General features: G+C 38.0%; 1 long non-coding RNA gene across 2 annotated transcripts; it reads left to right on the forward strand.

Moving 5' to 3' along the window:
- Positions 1-6,405: 6,405 nt before the first annotated feature.
- LOC146565152 (uncharacterized) lies at positions 6,406-8,139 on the forward strand. 2 transcript variants are annotated; one of them, XR_014894042.1, is made up of 3 exons: positions 6,406-6,508; positions 6,932-7,375; positions 7,909-8,139. It is a non-coding gene; the product is annotated as an uncharacterized LOC146565152 (long non-coding RNA). The 2 variants fall into 2 exon arrangements; XR_014894043.1 differs by having other exon boundaries at positions 6,413-6,508; positions 6,894-7,375.
- Positions 8,140-12,710: the final 4,571 nt, after the last annotated feature.

The following is a 12,710-nucleotide window of genomic DNA, read 5'->3' on the forward strand; positions in this document are numbered from 1 at the left end:
ATCTAGACAAGGCCATGTGCATTGGGAATGCAACACATGGTGCTTCAAATATGCAGGGCCAGTACAAAGGCTTTTCAGCACTTATGACTGCCCAGTCTCCAACTCATGTGCATGTGTGGTGCTATGCACACATACTTAATCTTGTGCTTGCTGACACAACACAAAGTGTCATTGAAAGTGGATCACTCTTTAATTTACTTAATGACATAGCTGTGTTCATCAAGGAGTCCTATCACAGGGTTAATCTGTGGGAGAAGCAAACCCAAGAGACAAGACACAGACGCCTCAGTCCAATAGGTGAGACATGGTGGTGGGCCAAGCATGATGCCCTCCAAAAACTCTTTGGACATTTTGGAAAACCAGATGATGGCCTCTTCGTTGATGTAGTGCTGACGCTGGAAGCCATTGAAAAGAGGGAAAAAGAAAAGCCAGCTGTTCGTGCCAAAGCACGAGGCTTTAAAGAGTGTCTCTTGAAGCATGAAACTGTGTTAACAGCACAGATATTTCTTAGAGTGTTTGAGCAACAACTTCTCTGTCGAAGTACCTCCAGTCAAAGGGGATGGACATTATCTCTGCCCATCATGTGGTGACTGCCGCACAAGATAGCCTCAAAAGTATCGCCAGGGACTTTCCAACTGTGAAGGCAGCTGCAGACACATTTGTGAAACAGACAAATCAAAAACTAGAGGAGAGGGAGAACAACACAGACATGGAAGTGGAGGCTGAACTACCTGAAAAGAGAGCCAAGAAGAGAAAAGGCCAGAGAGATGCCTGAAGATGAGTTGCAAATCAATGCTGAGAAATCATATGAGGTGAAAGTGCACAACATCATCCTGGATACAGTTATTCAAGCAATCCACAGACGATTTGTCATACATGGCCCTCTTCTTGCGGATTTGGCATGGTTGGACCCCAGGAAGTTTAGCCAGGTCAGAACAGTTTCTCTTCCAAGTAATGCATTTCAAAACCTCAGCACCCGTCTACTTAAATTTGACAGCAGGGCTACAGTTAATAATAATAATAATGATAATAATAATGATAATAATGGATTGGATTTATATAGCGCTTTTCAAGGCACCCAAAGCGCTATTCATTCACTCTCACATTCACACACTGGTGGAGGCAGCTACGGTTGTAGCCACAGCTGCCCTGGGGCAGACTGACAGAGGCGAGGCTGCCATATCGCGCCATCGGCCCCTCTGGCCAACACCAGTAGGCGGTAGGGTAAAGTGTCTTGCCCAAGGACACAACGACCAGTAGTGTGATCATCTGAGCAAGTCCATCAATTGCCATTCACTGTTCTTTGTCCTTTCACTTGTGTCCTGTTTTTCAGGTTCCCATATAATTTCTTCAGAAGTAAGTACTGTATATGATGCCAGTATTTTCCCATATTTTCTAGATACTGTATTAGTACTGTGTGTAAAATGCCATCAAAAACTCAATTAAGTGTTATTCTTATTCTTCTTTCTCACCTTTCTTTCTCTGTCTCCTTGTTGTGTTAAAAAAATATATTGTGCTACCATGCTGTTTTGTATTGTTTTGGTAAATAAATAGTTTATGAAAATATCACTAAATCTGTCATTTATTAATTTTAATATTAATTAATGATCATGTCTCACCTCTAGTGTTCTTGGTCTTAATTTCAGGTTTCTACCATGTGTTGTAGATAGTTCAGGAGGTTAACTCTACCAAGCAGTCTTTTTGTTTCCGCTATGTACTGTTTAAAATCCAGAATAGGGAGGATGGTGTAGGTTTACGTTCATTAGATTGCCTTGTTGGTATATATGTGTGGCGAGACGGGGTAGAAATAAAATAAATACTCTTCACAGTTTTTCTTTTTTTAAAAGAGACAACACCACCCTGGGAATTCCGCCCAGAGAATACTGGAAATAACACTAAATCATCGAAAAGGCGCCTAGGTTCGCTATACTCAGTCCAGAGACGAGGTTCAATGATAAACAAATTGACAATTTATTAATAATTATTTAAAACACCAAATAAAAACACAATCATAAATATTCACGTACAAATATGCTTAAAAAGGTATTCAGAGCCGAGGCTTACCAGTGGAGGGGCAGGGATGCCTCACACAAACTAAAGAAAGAAAACACACCAACACACAGGTGCAACACACTATCACACTAATAAACTAAACAAGGCGGGTGTGTACACTCAAGGGATCCCACCACCAAGGCACCCTAGTCTCCTCCACGTCGGCACTCCGCATCTGAATAAAAGAAACAAAGAAAATTTTAATATATTACAACAAACTAATGTGTAGCACCGGGGGATAACCCAACTGCAAGACCACACTGGTGATCTACAGCTAGAAAAAGGGCCTCCCACCAGTGGTGTAACAAAAATCCAAACTTCAAATCAAAAGCAATAAAACAACATACAATCTGGATAAAACTCTAAAATCTGGAGCAAACGGAATCGCCGTACTGCTCCAACTTGCCGTCACACGACGACAAGTTAACAGTCAATCAATATGCACGCCAGCTGACTCCGATAACTGGCATGCATATGGCCGTTGTCCACGCCGACGTCCACTGTAAAAGCTGACAGCAGCAGGGAAAGAAATCTCACAACGGGAACAGACGGTAAAAGCACAGCAAGGCAAAACAGCAGCACTTCAGTTCACGTAGCTTGGCGCAAAACTAAGGCCCACACTTCCTGCGAAACATAATAAATAATTACTATAAAAGAACAATAGAAGGCAGAGAGCGTAACAAAAGTTGATTACGTACCAAGTAAGCCGTGTCATAGAACGTAAGCAGAATAGCTCAGAGGAGGCTTCTATAGCTACGACCAGCCGCGATGGAGACTTCAGAAGAGTAACCCGCAAATGATCTCTACCACACCAAGGGGGAAGTCAGGTGACCGAAAAGGAGATCACAGGCAAGCGACCCAGGGACACTCAAATGGCCACTATTTATACCAGCGCCCCCTAAGGTGCCAGGCTGAAAGTGGGTTAGACCGAGGGATAACATTCATCCTGCCACATTCGTATCAGTGTACATCAAAGCAGTTGTTTTCATGCAAAGGCTTTATGGCTTTTCCTATAATGCCTGATGGGCCGGTCTCTAGTCAAAATGCCCGGGCCAATTTTTTGTCTCAGTCCAGCCCTGCTTATATTCTCAGAGGAAAGGGAGCAGATTATAAAAGAAATGTGGTCACATTTTATGGAACTCCAAAGTGTTCAAAATTAAATAAATAAATAGGTCAAGATGAAATAAATAACTATGTGAATAAATAAGACACAGATATGTAATGTGAGAATGATATTGTGAAATAATGGAACACATTTTGAAAAAAATGCTCATTATTGTGAAACATATTACATTCTGCTATATAAATTTTCTTATTATTGTGAAATATTATTTCATGGTCATTATTTTTCACAATAACAGAGATTATTCCTGAGGCATTTTATTTATTTCCAGCCGTTTATATTCCAAAATGACCTTTTTTCAAAGTCAGTCTTTATTTCAAAATCCCGTTTTTCCCGATGGTCTATTTATTTCATAATGCGACTTTTCAGCAGAATGACTTTGTCTGTCAATCAAGAAAGACAGGGCGGAGCCAGTTGTGTGATTGGTTGCTCCTTTACTCAGACATAAGTAATAGCACATGAATTGTCGATTTAGGTTTAATGGTGCAATGCGTCTCCTATGCAGCTGGCGGCAGTATGCAGCTCAAAATAAACTTAAGGCACCGACAAATGCAAAACACTGGGCGCGAATAACGTTACAGGTGTATCAATTCTTGTGAAGGGCATGGCTGCAGGAAACAAGTCCGTTTCTGAGTTACTCAGAGAACTTGCTAACCGCTTAGATTGAACGTCTTCACCTCAGTCTGCGTATTGCAGCAGTGTACTGGAGATGAAGTGGTCAGTGGCGTGTCTAGAAAATTTTTGTTGGGGGGGCCAGGTAGGGGCACAGATTTGGAGAAGGGTGGCAGATTTAATTGGCAGATAATGTTTTAAAAAAAAATTCTACCAACCCTTAACCATAATTCAATAATCCTATAAACCTAATAACCAAATGCACTTTTAACTCTTATTAGAATGAGATTTTAACCACTACGGTGCAAAGTTTTTAGATACTGCGTTGATAAAGTACAAGAGATACAATCAGTGCTTTGTCAGTGTTTACTCAGCAGTCAAGGACAGCAATATTTGCATAGTATTTTTACTGACATGTAGTGCACATATGTTTTGGGCAAAAACATTTTTGAAAATTAAAATACGAACATTTGTAACAAACAATTGACAAATTAGCCAATGCCAATGCAAAACTTTATCTGCCTGTTAAAAAAAGAAGATAATCTTCTCACAAACTGGTGTTTGATTTTGAAACAGGAAAAAAGTGGGGAAACAACTGAAAAGACTAACATTTGAATGAAACCTGAAAGCAAGTAAATACTTTCTATGCTGCCTTATCGTAAACTTTGGTAATATTGATAAAGAACAACACTGGCTGATGATAAAATACAGTCAGCTGGCATGGTGACACTGCCAGTATTAACCTGCAGGGCTGGACTGGGACAAAAAAATTGGGCATTTTTACTACAGACCGACCCACCAGGTAGTAAAGCCATAAAGACTTTGACTGAAAACAAACCCTGTTGTGACAGTGATGTACAGTCTTGTTGGTATATGTATGATTTCTATACATTTTACGTCAGATAAAAACTTTGGTTGTAAGATTTAGATAATTATTTAATAAAAACTAGGTATTTTAAATGAGAATAAGAAAGAAAAGTATTTCTTTGTGCCCACCTTTCCCTGTTAATGCCCTACCTGGCCCCCTGGCAAAACTTTGCTAGACCCGCCCCTGCACAGTTACCAGCTGTCTGCTACATAAAAAAGGATCCTGGTGTTATTTGTCTCTCAGAAACAGTTCATAACTTCCCTTCAACTCATTCATGTCACCTAAAAGGTAAACCTGTTTCTCCATCACCTGTTCAGCTCTGATGGTTCAGTAAGGACATCTCCTGGTTTCATCTTCATGTTTCCCTCTCACCACATATCTAAACAGACATCATGACCAGCAGCTTTACAGCTGTGGCTCCAGCAAACATCAGCTGATACTAGAAATTAATATTAAATACATTCTAACAACAGCCGATCAAGCTTAAACGTGCTGCTGTTGTTTAGCGCAACATCTGCTGGTTTCCTCTTTCTGGCGCAAAGTGGGCGATAAACAAGAGAGAAAAGCCGATCAGCTGATCATTGATCAGTTTCATGATTGAAGTAGCAACAGGAGAGGGAGGGGGAGAGAATGAGAGAAGAGGCAGCTGTGCAGCATAAAGACAGAATAAATCCAGCTTTGTGTCTTTTTTCCATTCTAGCTAAAGTTCGGGACAAACTGCGTCTCTTCTCAGCTCAATACGAAACGTGTAATATTTTCTCTGAATGAGGGACCATTCCATTTTTTTAAGGAGCCGTTGGCAACTCTACTAACCTTATGAATAAAATAAAGTTCACTATCAGTAACATCATAGCACCCACCCAGCTGTATAAAAACTCCGTCAAACTGGCTAGAACGCAGTATGAGTTATTGCAACTGACAGTAAAAAGTCAGCAACATGAAAATAAACTCCACCTAAACTTGGTTTATATCTGACCCAGATAGACTGCAGGTCATAACTTCTTACCTGAAGTTCAGTTCACCTGACACTCGGACTGGTGGCTGCTTCGGGTCTCTCCTCCTGCCTCCCCTTCCCTCATCCACCTGTTGCCTCTGTGGAAGCCCCGTCATAGCCACCACCAAACAACGGAGTTATTTCTACACATCGACCTGCATCTGGCCAATCCACCACCTCTCATTGTTCATGCCATTACAAAAAAAATAAAAAATAAGTCACTGGGGATATGCCCGGTATGCCCGATGGCCAGTCCAGCTATGTTAACCTGCAACCAAATCTGCAGCTCCATACAGCAATGTTACGACTTAGATTATATCTTATAACGCATAACTCTTATGTTAGCTGCCCTCAGTAGCATACTGTCTGAAATATTCCACAGCTGCAATAATTCTTTAAGTGTTATTTTTTTCCTTGGTATTCTAATTTCACCGAAGTTTACTAAACTCAACAAACTTGATATTACTTACCGGGACATTTATTCTGTCCTCATTTTCTTTCACCGAAAAATTGTTTCCTGCAGTGCCATCTTTCGCGCTTGGCTCTCCTACCTTTGCTAACGTGATGCGCATAGCGCAGAAGCGATGCTGCATTCACTTACACTCGGATATCTGAGCGTCACCGTGAAAACATAATCGGACATTTGATATTTGATTGAATTTTATTGTTTTGCCTTTGGGGTGGCACCTGGGGTGGCCAGTCTGGTTTGGGGGGTGGCCTGTGCCCCCCCAGGCCACCCCGCTGGACACGCCATTGGAAGTGGTCCCTGGTCCAAGTTCTCATCACAACCGCACAGTGTTAACGTTAGCAAATGCTAACGCTATCACAGCTAGCTCCACTCCACGAAACGCTGTTCAGGGTAAGTAACGATATGTTATTATTGCTTGGTTAGTCTGTCTGTCTGGCAAAAATGAGCTTTTTAATCAGTTTAGTCACAGATTTTTTTTAATACTGTTTTTTATCATAGCAAAGAATTCTATAAATTAGGTAAGAGAAAATAATTGTCTTCTGGGTTAATGTCTGTATTACTATTTACATTGTTGTAGGTAATAGTTATTCATGACTGTTTTAAAGTGGCTTATCTTCTGTGCTAATATGGAAGACAAGTAATCTATGTGAAAGAAAAGAAAGCAATTTTAGTTCAACGTAGTGATTTTGTAAGTGGGTATAATTTGAAAATGCTTTTACTAGTACAGTGGATGTTCTTTAAATATTTAACATTTAAAGTGTGTGTCACTTTACAGACTCCAACTTCAGTTTTGGTTTGGTCTCACCGTTGTAGGTCATAACACAAACAAGTCGTCAAGTCAAGCAGCTGAGGAAAGGGCTTAAGGAAACCATGGTATGGCCGCTTCTGACAGAAAGATCAGACATCATTCCTCCTTTCTTACCAAGGGAATCAGAGACTGCTCCCTGTTGTGAGGTAAGGTCAGGTCACATCTTTTAACATCTGAATAGTAAAGCTATTTGGTTAATTTATGAAGGATGAACATTAATTGTTGACACAAAACACCAATATACTGTTTTGTATGCGTGGGTTAGTTGAACAGCTGGGTTACATTTAATAAAAATACACCTAATGTTGCTGATGCTCTTAAGACTACAAGATAAGTAAAGCTATAAAATGACTGTGGCCTGCCACAGAAGATGAAGATGAGGAAGAAGAGGAATGCTCTCGAGGATAAATGCAGAGTGGCAGGTTACCTTCGGTCCTTCATTGAAAATGGTAAGTCTGCTGCGATAGGTATTTTGCCATTGGTTTTCTCTGATTATACTTTGGTAAATTACATACAGTCCAGTGATCTTGGGTCATTAACAAAGTACACTATAGTAGAGCTGGGCGATATGAGATTTTTTCATATCACGATATTTATTTTTATTTTTATTTTTATAAAAAGGACAAGAGCGGTGAGGTCTATCGCAATAGTTTAATTTTTCTATTGAGAAAAAGTTATTTCGCAATACATATCGTTATCGTTCTATCGCCCAGCTCTACGCTATAGTATAATTTTGTTTTGTTATTTGCTCCATGCAATACATAAGAGTGGTGGCATTATCAGTTGCACTAGAATTGTATGTAGACTACTTTTAGCTTTGTTAACATAAAAATATCTATAAAAGCTACAACAGCAATTTGAGTGGGGCAAAAATGTCTGGTGCCCTGTATGTAAGTGGTCATCTTTATGGTATTTCTCCATAAAAGATTCAAAATAATGAATATAGGATGTCATTATAGTTTAAAACAATCTTCTGTTGCAGCATCTTGTGCACAACAAAAAGCCCTCATCAAGTTTTGGACAGGATGGGAAGTCTTGCCGAGAAATGACTGTGGAAGTGGTCAACAGCAATCTTCCAAAGTCTTCCACCGGTTTTGAAGTACTACGTCTTCCTGCACACTACTGTACCTATGAGTCATTTCTAATGGACATTCAGGTGTGTCTCAACTCTACTGACTCAGGTTTTGGTCTGGTTTACGATTGATTCCATAACCACATGGTAAGATTAGACCATTTCTTCTTTCTTGCATCACATTACTGTACTCGGTGTTCAAAGAAACGGACAATCTAGTGAGTTCTAGTTCTTTTTAATACACTTGACAGTGAAAAATACAGAGTACAGGTGTGCATTTATGGCTTTTTTTAATATAAACTGATGAAGAGTTCAGATATCAAAATCAGTTGTTCACTGTACATTATAAATTACACAATATGTTTTGTTTATACTCGCTACTGATACAAAAAAAATTTCTAGAAAAAATTATTTGAATTAAGATGTTACACTACTCTGTGTTCATTGTATTAAATCTGCTCAGAGTTGACATGTACTGTATATCCAACCAAGAAATGAATATCATTAAAGTGACAGCTGTATAAAACAAATCCTGTTTTATAGCCACTCACTGTTTTGTTGAAAATGAAATTGGTTATGCTGTTTTGAGTCAGTATTAGCTACAAAGCTGTAGAAATTAAAAAAAAAAAAAAAATCCTCCTGACATAGAAACTGATTAAATGTAATAATGTCTTTCTACAAGTGATTTTGAAGTATTGGTAGCACAGCAGGGTCTTGTTCATTCAGTGCATCTGGGAGCTGAATCTCAGGAATGGTGATCTCATTTGATGGGCAGCGATTATGTTGTCCTGTCCAGTCCACACCATAATCCTCATCAACCTGAAAGAGCATGCACATGTTTTAAATCTAAACTGAAGAGGTGTTTCCTGCAGCTGTTCCTAGATGGACTTATTGAGTCTGCCAGGGCCTATGTGAGTTGCTTAGGCATTGGCTACCAACTAATTATTCATTCACCCATTCTAGGTCAGGATTGGTTCTCTTCAGGTATAACAAATTTAACTTTGTTTAAAGTATTGCCATCTATACCTGACAGGTGGGATAAAAGAGAATGGCTTGGGAGGCGCACAGCAAATCTCAAAGTTTTCCAATTAATGCTGAAAGAACCAAGGATGTAAATGTATTCTTGTTTTAGCTTTACCGAAGACACCAGAGAAAGTATATCTATAATGCTGCTGAAATAGACAAAACCATTTCAATAAACTCGCTATTTAACATCAACCTTGTTATGCATTATCAGAGAACAATCAACTGCAAACAGCAATGAAACATTCAACTATGTACTATTTAAAGCACTAATGACCCTGCTGTCTAACAAGATGTGATAAGTAAGTAGACTGTGGAAAGCTGGTGGGTCTACTCTCTGTGTAAAAGGTTCCTACAGGCTCCACTGACCCCAGTCGCCGATAGCTTTAGCCGTAGCTGCCCCACTTTAGACAGTAACAAAAAAAAGTAAGCGATAATAATTCATTGTCAAACGTCATAATTAAGGTCAACACCTAAACAATGCTGTGTACAGAATCACACAGGTGCTCAATTACAGCATAAACTTACCTTAGACCATCCTCCGTCATTTTCCTCCTAATTGTGCTCGGAGACACAGAAAATGTATCGGCAATTACCCCGACGGTTATCCCGGACAGCACTAAAGTCCTGAGTGCTGCACTGGGATTTCTAGACGTGGACGGCCAACATTTGAAGACTGTTCTTCCTCGGCGTATTCCAAACGAACACGGTGCTGAATTGATCTTAAACCTTTGACAATGCTGTCATCGATGCGAACATCTTGAAGAGCAATTATCATCCGGGCATTTCAGAAACATCTAAACGACTCAAAACAGTATCTACAGGTAAATGATCCCTCTCTATCTGATTTGCTTAAATGAGCAGAACTGGCTGAAGTTCACACCAGTCCGCCATCCTCCGTGACTTTTGACCTAGCACGCTGTTGCTAGCTGTATTAGCCGTCCGCGGAGCCGGTATCCAGGAAAACTAGTCGATGGAAAACGATAAGCCAATAGGTGCAAAGGTCCAGCCCACTTACATTGATTGACAGACAAAGTCATTCTGCTGAAAAGTCGCATTATGAAATAAATAGACCATCGGGAAAAACGGGATTTTGAAATAAAGACTGACTTTGAAAAAAGGTCATTTTGGACTAAAAACGGCTGGAAATAAATAAAATGCCTCAGGAATAATCTCTGTTATTGTGAAAAATAATGACCATGAAATAATATTTCACAATAATAAGTAAATTTATATAGCAGAATGCAATATATTTCACAATAAAAAATCAAATACCTGCCATTATCATTCGTTTTGTTAATAGAAAACAGAAAAAAGAACTGCTCAAGCAAGGAAGAAAGCTAAAAGGTACAAATGTTTATTTAAATGAACACCTAATCAAGAAAAATGCAGACATTGCAAGACAAGCAAGAATATTAAGAAAACAGAAGAAAATACAGTCAACTTGGACGTCAGACTGTAAAATATTCATTAAGTTAAATGGAACACCAGAGCAGGCTAAGGTTCTAGTCATCAAAGAGATGACTGAACTAGAAAAATATAACTGATAAATGCAAAACAGTGCTAAATATGATGTGACCGTCCAAGTGCACAACCAACGCAGATGTCTGACAATTTTCAACTAACAACTCATATAGATATTGAAAATAAGACATTGATGTATGACAGCAACATAGATCCTGATTGTAATTTCTTTAACAATAAGACAAATGAATGCAATTATTATACAAATGAGCAACTTAAAAAGGAATTCAAGGTAGAACAGGGTATAACAATGGTTCACTTTAATAGTCGAAGCTTATATGCAAACTTTCAATCCATCAAAGACTACATAACACAGTTTGAACAGCCATTCAATGTGATAGCCATATCGGAGACCTGGATAACTCCTGGAAAAGAAGAAGACTTTAAAATAAATGGATATGAATTCCTTCATGTAGACAGGATCAACAAGAAAGGAGGTGGGGTGGCACTTTACATTGATAAAAACCTAAAGTACAAAAGAATGGGAAGAATGACAACTGTTATTGATGGAGTGATGGAATGTTTATCAGTGGAAATAATTATAGAAAAAAGGAAAAACCTAATTGTCAGTTGTATATATAGAACACCAGGATCTAAGATTGAGATATTTAAGGATAATATGGAGGACTTATTTACAAATATAAATCAGAAAAGAATGTTTATTTGTGGGGACTTTAATATTGACTTATTGAATCCAAATCATAATAAGAGTACAGAAGAATTTATTGATTCCATGTACAGCATCGGTTTATTTCCACTGATAACAAGACCGACCAGAATAACATCTCATTGTGCAACTCTATTAGATAATATATTTACAAATATAATAGAAGGAAAGATAAAAAGTGGGCTGTTAATCAATGATATAAGTGACCATTTACCAGTCTTTGCATCGTATAATTGCCATTATAAAGTGAACAACGATAGACATAAGATTATTTACAAAAGAATAAGAACAGAGAAGACCTTAAATTGTCTTAGAAACGAACTTTTAAAGCAAGATTGGAATATTGTATATGAACAAACAGAAGTTAATAAAGCTTACGAAGGATTTTTAAGAACATTTAACACATTACTTGATAAAAACTGCCCAGTAATTGAAATCAATAGGAAACACAACTATGCAGGAAGACCATGGATGACAAAAGGACTACAAAATGCCAGCAAAAAAAAGAATACCTTATATCGAGAATTCATAAAAAAGAGAACAATAGAAACTGAAATGAAGTATAAAACTTACAAAAATAAATTAACTAATATAATGAGATCCTGTAAAAGAGAGTATTACATTAAAAGGTTAGAACACAATAAAGATAACACAAGAGATATATGGAATGTATTAAACAGAATAATCAAAAATGAAACAAGGAATAATGATTACCCTGGGTACTTTATAGAAGGGACAAGAAGTATTAATAACATGGAGGAGATAGTAAATGGCTTTAATGAATTCTTCGTAAACATAGGGCCAAAACTGGCAGAAGAAATAAAGGTTGATGGAATAGAAAGGGACACTGGTGAAAATATTGAAAGGAATAGTAGCTCAATGTTTTTAAGAGCAGTGGAAGAGAAAGAGATTTATGACATGGTTAGAGGACTTAAGAACAAAACCAGTACAGACTGGAATGATATTGATATGGTAACGGTAAAGACAGTTATTGATGGTATCGTAAAACCATTAAAATATATATTCAACTTGTCGTTTCAAAAAGGAGTTTTTCCACAAAAAATGAAAGTTGCTAAAGTTATTCCCATTTACAAAACCGGTGAAAGACATCATTTTACAAACTATAGACCAGTGTCAATACTCTCCCAGTTCTCTAAGATACTGGAAAAACTCTTCATAAAAAGATTTGACAGTTTTGTGGAAAAATATGAATTAATGACAGATAGTCAGTATGGGTTCAGAAACAACAGATCAACAGCTTTGGCACTGATAGATCTAATGGAAAAGATAACGGAATGTATGGATAATAAGAGGTATGCGCTCGGAGTTTTCTTAGATCTAAAGAAGGCGTTTGATACTGTTAATCATGAAATTCTATTAAAAAAACTGGAAAAGTACGGGTTTAGGGGAGTGGTTTTGGAATGGTTAAAAAGCTATGTAGGGAATAGGCAACAATATGTACAAATAAATGAATATAAATCTAATTTGATGGATATAG

Source organism: Mchenga conophoros, linkage group LG10 (genome assembly GCF_057382185.1).
Source record: "Mchenga conophoros isolate Kocher_MC1m ecotype Shallow Benthic linkage group LG10, M_conophoros_male_GT1.1, whole genome shotgun sequence".
NCBI classification, from domain to species: domain Eukaryota; kingdom Metazoa; phylum Chordata; class Actinopteri; order Cichliformes; family Cichlidae; genus Mchenga; species Mchenga conophoros.